Here is an 8,533-nt window from a genome sequence, read left to right as displayed (position 1 = left end):
TCTTATGTGACCTTGAATGTGTGGAAAATGAGTTTGGAAAAGCCCCATTTGTTTCCCCAAGGGTTGGGGAAGGTTTCAGGAAAAATGGCATTTTTTCACCGAGATCGGTGGGCCAAAAGGCCCGCCTGAGGGCACCTGCCTGAGAGGGTAGGCCCTCGGGGCCAACCGACGGGCCCTACCGTTGGGCCAACTTGTCCGCCGATCCTAGCCGACCCTTGGCCTCCACCGACGGGCCCCTACCAGTGGGCTAACCTGCCCGCCGGTCATGACTGATGGGTCAGGACCGGTGGGCTGACCTGCCCACCTGTGAAGACCGGTGGGCTGTGACAGGTGGGCTGTTCGACCCACCCGAGAGGCCCCCAATGTGATTTTTGTGTCCGAATGGACCCAAAACGGATGTGCACCTTCTTTTATGATTCTAAACATGATTTTGTCATCAAATCTTGATAGTTTTGACCCCAAAGTGGTGAAATGCTAACCTTATTCACTTATGATAGGTTCATCGAAATTTACGTTTCTCACGCCGGATCTCACCCGTACCGGGCGTGAGTCTTTGTACACTACAAGTAAGTGGGGAGAGGACGTTTGGCCTCATTTTTAGGCTTCTTTGGCATTCATCAAATTGTATCTAGACTAGCCATGTCATCATGCAAATTATATGTAGCTTAGCCATCCTCATATTATTATGACATGTGTGTTGTGTTTATTTTCTCAATATCAAATGATGATGTGATTATGTGATGAATGATGATATCATTGTACATAATGCATTAATAGACTAGAAGCCGTAGTCGGCTTGGAAATGAGTGCATTAGTGGCCCGTGGAATGGGACGTTGTGGCACTATGCAATCGTACTATGTCATATAGGAGCATGCGGTTTAGGATTATCATCTTCCCGTGCTACGACCCTTCCCAACAGGGGTTGAGGTGTTGCGTTACCATTTGGGGGGAAGCAGTGTTCGCGGTTGTCGGGTCACTATGGCGGTTAGACATACGCCCGGCTGGTCATTAGGATAGTCGGCAACCTCGGTGGTATATTTAAGAGGGCCAATCGTACTACTTTTAAATTGCTGGAGTCAGCACCTTTATTTTCTGTCATTTACTTTTATGTTGAGAGCCGGTGGTCGCCATGCTTTAATTTTTCGAGTACTCACGGTGGGCCTTCTCCGACAGCCCTATGGGCGTATCGCCGGATGGAGTTCGCGGTTCGTACCTAGAGTATACGCGCACTGTGGTTGTAGTAGCACTAAACCAAAGACTTAGTAATGTTGTTTAGGTGGATGTGATGAAAAATGAATTGCATGGTATATAGTGCATATGGTTGTGATTGTTGTGTGGACTATTGTGTGGTCCTTCTTTTCACTTACTGAGCTAGTGAGCTCATCCTACGTGTACACCTCTTTTAGATGATTTTGCAAGTCACCAGCCTGAAGATCAAGGGTCGGACCCCACAATTGAATTCCCCGAAGAGGATTGGTGGGTTCCTGAGGAATATTAGCACGACACGGATTGCACGTGCAAGGGCTGTGCTACGGGACCGCAGTATTGATGCTGAGCTGGGTTATACTTTTTGATTCTTTAGATGATCCCCCTTTTTGTGTACTTGATACGTGAATTGTTATTCTTTTTGTGTAAATATCATGCCTGCAGGCCCACATGTAATTATCTATATATTACAATTTGGGTATCAAGTATATTGGGGTATTTACAGGTAAATTAAGTCTTCCGCTGAACTTTTGAACATTGATTTTAGATGTGTGTGCACTGTAGTTGGATACTATATCAGATGATCCTGGCAGGTTTGGGTTAACCGGAGTTAACCCTGTCACCGGTCCGGTTCTGTATGAACGGGGTGTGACACACATCTTAACCAAATTGACTGATGATGGCTCTCTAAGAACAATAGCCTCAATTCTGTTGCTTAGGCTATCCAAATGAGATTCCTTGGCTACTATCCCATCCATAAAATATCCTTTTCCTCCTATGGTTCTTTCACTTTCTTGGGTTGACTCCCACTCACGGGTTTTATCAGCTAAGTCAAGTAAGAATTCCCATGCCTTTCTTCATCTATAAAGGATGTGAATCCCCCAGGACACATAGACTCTCTCATTTGTTTATTTGGATAATCAATACCCTCATAAATAATCTGACATAAATGCCATAAGTCTAGGCCATGGTGAGGGCATTCCTAGAGTAGATCCTTGAATCTCTCCATAAGTTTAGAAAATGACTCACTAGGCTTCTACCTAAACTGGAGGATATCACTTCTAAGCTTATTGGTCTTGTGAGTTGGGAAAAACTTCTTAAGGAAGACAATTATGAATTTCTCCCATGTGGTTATGGAATTTTTGGGTAACCCATACAACCATTCTTAGCTTTGTCTTTTAATGTAAAAGTGATGAACCTAAGCTTAATAGCATCATTAGAAAGCTGTTGGACTTTAATTAGAACACACACCTCTTCAAATTCCCTAAGGAATAGGTATGCATCCTAAGAGGGCGTCCCATGAAAATGGGACAACATAGTGATATACTAAGATTTGAGCTCATAATTATTGCCCTGGGCTTGTGGTAGAACTATGCAGGAAGGTTAGGCTGTTCTAGTAGGATAGAACCTATCTTTCAGAGATTTTGGTGAAGGATTTTGCTCTTGGTCTCCCATATTGAAAGGTACTAAAGAGAGTAAACGTATAGGGTCACTACTTGTTGGATATTTTCTTTCTAACCGATTCTCACTATTACGTATCCACCCATCACTCATGCAATAGAACACTATCCACAACTAGAATAAGACAAACCACAGATAAAAGAATGAAAATTTTTCTAAAAACTTTTTTCTGATTTTTTTTTGTGTGCTTACTAGTAGGGATCCAGGGTTGCTCAGGTCAATACCTGAGGTACTGCTACAGGGCGAAATTTGTCTTTATCATACTGTGAGGCTTGGTGACCTCTATCAATGCAACTATTATTGCAAGTTTTTCTTCTCAAAAATTCAATAAAAGTAAAAGAAAAACAAAACTAAGCAAACAACCTGATTTACCAAAAGAAAGTAAAAAATAACATAGAACTATCTCCCCAGTAATGACGTCAAAAACTTGTTTGAGACTTAAACAATAACCGCAAGCGTATGGATCAGTGTAGCTAACGGGTCAAACACAAGCAGAGCAACAACTTTATTTTTGGCTTCTTAAAGTAATGTAAAAGTGAACTAATTAATTATAGTGATCTACTTCTAACTATCGCCCTAAACCAACACATCTAAAAATTTAAATAATCAAACCACGCAGATAAAATGTAACTAAAATTAAAAACTAAAAATAAAAAGGATGGTTTCCTAGCTAGGAGGGGCAAAGCCAACACATACACTAGCCGTGAACCTTGGGGGAAAGGAAAAATAATAAAATAAAGACTGAAAGTAAAATCCTAAGTTAAGAAGGAAAGGGTAGTTAGAAGAGGGAATGAGAGGTGGGAGAGAAGACTTATGGGAAGCCTACCTACCTGAACTTTAATACTTGAACTTGAAAACTTGAAACTTGGTTGAGATTTGAAATACTACCAGTACTAAAAACTAGATCTGGAATAAACCAAATCTGAAATTGCTAGTACTAGAGAAGACAAATCTGAACTTGAAAAACCAAACTTGAAATAGATGCTCCACAGCTTGTTCTTTTCACTTAGAACTAAACCTAGAACTAGAAAGTAAACTTATAACTGAATAAAATAAAACCATGAACATAAAAGAAACTTGCGTTCATTAAGTAGAACTCCATTACATAAGTGCATAAGCCAAAAGCAAAAGCAAACAACTAGAGAAGAACTAAACCTAGAGGATAAGAGAGACAAAAGAAAATTCTAAGAGAGAGCCGTCCGCTCCTTGCTTGAGTGTGTTCCTTATATAGGGGATGGGGGTAGGGTTAGGACAACAAGTTGGTTTCCTAGTTAGAATCTAAAATACTGAGGTGGCAGTAAGAGAGAGTGAAGAGATAAGGGAGAGAAAAGAGAGGGAAGAAAAATCGTATGGAGAGGGAGAGGTATCCAACGATTTGGGTGTGATTGGGGGGATCCACAACAACATATTCCATATGTTAGTGATGAGCTGGAGGAGAGAGAAATGAGAGAAGAGGGAAATCGTGTGGGAGAAGAGGAGATGCAACGATTTTGGGTTGCTTTTTCTCGATTTTTCTCTCTTTTTTTCTTCTTTTATTTATTTTCTCTCTCCTTTTCCAACTTACGCACAAACTCCCTTTTTTTTTCTCTCTTTTTTTTTCTTCTTTATTTATTTTCTCTCCTTTTCCAACTTGCACACAAACTCCTTGGCCGACCTCCTATTCCTTGCTTGAATCGATTAGGACATCTTTTAATTGAGTAGGAAGTTCCATCCATGCCCCTTTCTTTAAGTGACAAGTAGGAGAGAGAAAATATTCTAAAAAAAATCTCTAAAAAGTAGCAGCCAAGAGGTTCAAACTTGAGACCTCCTGGTGAGCAAGGGATTTTTGCACACCACAACTCACCAACTACGCTAAGTAGTTGTTGTTACCAAAAAATAATCTTCAATCACTCAAGGAGGTCCATCAATCCTTGTTGGCATTTGGAATATTTCTTGTACACCTGGGACAACTGCAAACTGGCTGGTTCTGTATCTCAGTTCAGTTCTGATCCATTATTTTTTTTTTGCCCAAAAAGAATAATCACTTATATTGGTGACCAAACGGATGTGTAATTTTAATACAACAATCCATCATGCTCAAAATTTTGTTCTCTTTGCAACCTTGAAAAGAAACAAGATCTCTTTGTGTGTAAAATTGGAGATATGGCACCTGATAGCTCTTAAGGCCTTTAAAATACAAAACCTACAAAAAAAAAAAGTAAAACCCAAGGTAGCTCCATTCTAAATATGGAAAATTTCATGATTTACTACCTAAGATTTCACACATAAATGTGCTCATCAGTAAGCAGTTCTGTAATAACTAACATGTCAAAAATAAAATTCAACCATCCCTCACCTTGGTTGTTCTTGGTTGGTTCGGCTTCTGAGTATGTCAACGGGGTATCAACTCATGATTGGTCTCGTTATATGTGCTTGTCTTTGTTCAAGGTACACAAGTAATCGGGTGTTAACATATATCAAAAACACCAGATGGGGACCTATAAGGGATGCACCTAGGAGTACAAACACTATCAATTATGACAGTACTGGGTCGGTCACTGGAAATATGCCACCAGAAACAGACCGATTCCACTGGAAATATCAGTATTGTTTCCGGTGGACCAAATATGGGGCTCCTAAGTGTCCATACTTCAATAGAAATATGCCATAAAAAGCAGCCTCGATTGTTTCTCGTGGGTGTTTCTGGTGGATTCCTAGAAATGAACCCACAAATTTGGGGCTTTTTGGCTTGGGCCTGATCATCGGGATTAGTTCCATGGAGTTTGTAGAGGGTCTTCCTACCTTTATTTTAAGGTAAAAAAATATCAATTCCGTTGGGCCATTTAGGAGATACGACGATTGAAAAATCAAAACCCTAGATGGTCATTTGGTCAACCTTGTTGTCAGAGTTCACCCGGCTTGGTTTAAGCTCGGTACTCACATCGGGGAGGTGAAATGAATATTCCCCGAGCTCCAGAAGGTGCCAGGGTCAAGACTCACCCCTTGCTCAACTATCCTAGGTCAAATGAAGGGAGAGTGTGTGATAGGAGAAGTGACACTTACCTCCAGCAAGGATTCCGACAATTAAGTGGGTAGCCGGGAGCCAAGGTGAGCTCTTCTCCCTTCTTCCTTTTCTTCTCCTTCCTTTCTCTCGTTCCCACGATATGGATAATGAGAAGTGAGAAATGAAGCTCACTTCTCTTATTTATAGTAAGTGAGTGACTAGGGACTAGGGTCTATTTGGTTGGTCCATATCCGGTCCAAGTGGGTTATTCCATAATTCAGAACATGTGGGCCCACCTCCTTAGACTCATATGGAGTATTAGTCACAAGGAAGGTGTGGGAGAGTACACAGGGTCTTTTGGAGTTGTCCCCGATGATGGTGGTGGGGTCCACGGGTATCGGAACCCAACTAGTAGCCCAAATGGCCATCAAAAATATGCCAACGGATTCAACCCAGGCTATTTTTGATGGGTTGTTTCTAGTGGTCAAGGCAGTGTTGTGCCTTGACTGCCTACTATCCCCATTTGGTCACACCATGGGTGGTTGCCCTAGATTGTGTGCAAGGTCTTTGAATAATTTTGGTATGTGTCAGGATTCGGGTGTGGGGTGTCTGGTTACTTACCATCTAGGATTGGAGGGCTTGAATCCCCTCCAGTTAGATAGGCGGGAGATGCACTGGCAAGTGGGGTCATCTTTCCCTCTTTGGCAATGAGCTTCCATGAGCCAAAACCCGGTGGTACTTTCCACTTTCAGTTTAAGACCTATCATAATAGTTCAAATTAGACTGGGTTAGGGCATTAGTGTAACATCCCCCCACCTTACAAGAATTTCGACCTCGAAATTGAACGTACCTGGTAAATCGAATAACCCAGGGTACTGCTTCTTCATTTCATCTTCCTGCTCCCAAGAGGCTTCTTGTTCCAGGTGGTTCATCCACTTCACCTTGACGAATGAAACCGTATGATTGTAGAGGATGTTGTCCTTTCGATCAACAATCTTCTTTGGGTACTTTATGTAGGCATAGTCCTCATCCAACTCACGAGGTATGTAGGTGAGCACATGAGTTGGGTCAGGTATGTATTTCCTTAGCATGGACACGTGGAAGACATTATGGGTACCTTCCAATTTTGGTGGCAATGTTGTCCTGTATGCTACCAGTCCTATCCTCTCCAGTATATCATAAGGTCCCATATATCTAGGACTCACTTCCCTTTCTTGCCGAACCGCATTACACCTTTCACTGGGGAGATTCCTAAGAATACCTTATCTCCCACATCAAACTCCAGATGATTTCTCTTGATATTCACATAACTCTTTTGTCTGGATTAAGCTTCCTTGATTCTCTCTTTGATTACATTCACCTTCTCAATAGTGACATGTATCGAGTTTGGACCTAGAATGTGTCATTCACCAACTTCATCCCACTAAAGAAAAGTCCAGAATTTCTTACCAGACTGTGCTTTGGATGGAGACATACCAATGGTGGCCTGGTAACTGTTGTTGTAGGAGAACTCAATAAGAGAGATGTGCTCAATACAACTATAACTCATATCCAAGGCACATGCTTGAAGTAGGTCCTCCAAGGTCTGTTTAGTACTCTCCGACTGTCCATCGATCTGTGGGTGGAATGCTATACTAAAATTCAATTGTGTGCCCATAGCCTTCTGCACATATATCCAAAAATTAGAAGTGAATCTAGGATCTCGATCGAAGATAATGCTAACGGGTATACCATGCAGTCGGATGATATTGTCAATATACAATTTAGCCAACTTGTCCATGGAGAAAGTGACCTTAATTGGGATGAAGTGAGCTACCTTAGTCAAGTAGTCCGTAACTATCCAAATGGCATCCATACCCTTGCTGGTGTAGGGTAACCTTGTGATGAAGTCTATGGTAATATTCTCCCATTTCCACTCCGGAAGAGGTAATGATTGTAGCAACCCATGGGGCCTCTGTCTCTCTACCTTGACTTGCTGGCAAGTGAGGCACCTTGACACATGTGTGGCCACATCATTCTTCATTCCTTTCCACCAGTAGGAACTCTTTAGGTCCTTGTACATTTTGGTGCTGCTGGGGTGAATGGAATATAGAGAGTTGTGTGCCTCTCTAAATACAGTATCTCTCAAGTCACCATCACTAGGCATGCACAATCTTCCCTTGAGCTTAAGAATTCCTCCTTCTGTCATGGAGAAGTCCAGGTCCTTCTGGGTTCCTTTCTTATAGTCTACGATCAACTTCTATAACTCTACATTAGTACCCTGAGCTATAATAATCCTATCCATTAGGCTAGGTTGTACCACCAATGCCAATAGTGACAAGGTGACACCTTCAACTAGTAGTTCCAAATCCAGTCTCCTGAACTCTTCTATGAGATGCTCATTGGTAGTTAGTGATGCAAGAGTCAGTTACTAAGATTTTCGACTAAGTGCATCGGCTACCATATTGGCCTTTCCTGGGTGGTAGTGGATAGTACAATCATAATCCTTCATCAATTCCAATGCCTTTGCCTTATGTTGAGTTCTTTTTGGGTGAAGAAGTACTTGAGGTTCTTGTGGTCACTGTATATCTCACTCTTTTCACCATATAGGTAATGCCTCCAGATTTTTAAGGTAAAAATCGCCGCTGCCAATTCCAAGTCATGGGTGGGGTAGTTCTTCTCATATTCCTTCAATTGGTGGGATGCATATGCAATGACCTTACCATGCTGCATCAATATACAGCTTAATCCCAATTTGAAAGCATCACTATACACTACTATACCACCTGTATCAGTCGGAATAGTCAAGACTGGAGCTGATACCAACTTTTGCCTTAGCTCCTTAAAGCTCTTTTCACAAGCATCGGACCACTCATATTTCACACCCTTACATGTGAGATGGG

General features: G+C 41.7%; 1 non-coding gene across 1 annotated transcript; it reads left to right on the top strand.

The window, feature by feature from the left end:
* Positions 1-2,169: 2,169 nt before the first annotated feature.
* LOC122065907 lies at positions 2,170-2,276 on the top strand. The gene has a single exon (XR_006136154.1). It is a non-coding gene; the product is annotated as a small nucleolar RNA R71 (small nucleolar RNA).
* Positions 2,277-8,533: the final 6,257 nt, after the last annotated feature.

This window comes from Macadamia integrifolia, unplaced genomic scaffold, assembly GCF_013358625.1.
Source record: "Macadamia integrifolia cultivar HAES 741 unplaced genomic scaffold, SCU_Mint_v3 scaffold215, whole genome shotgun sequence".
Classification (NCBI taxonomy): domain Eukaryota; kingdom Viridiplantae; phylum Streptophyta; class Magnoliopsida; order Proteales; family Proteaceae; genus Macadamia; species Macadamia integrifolia.
This window is presented reverse-complemented; position numbering and strand designations above follow the sequence as displayed.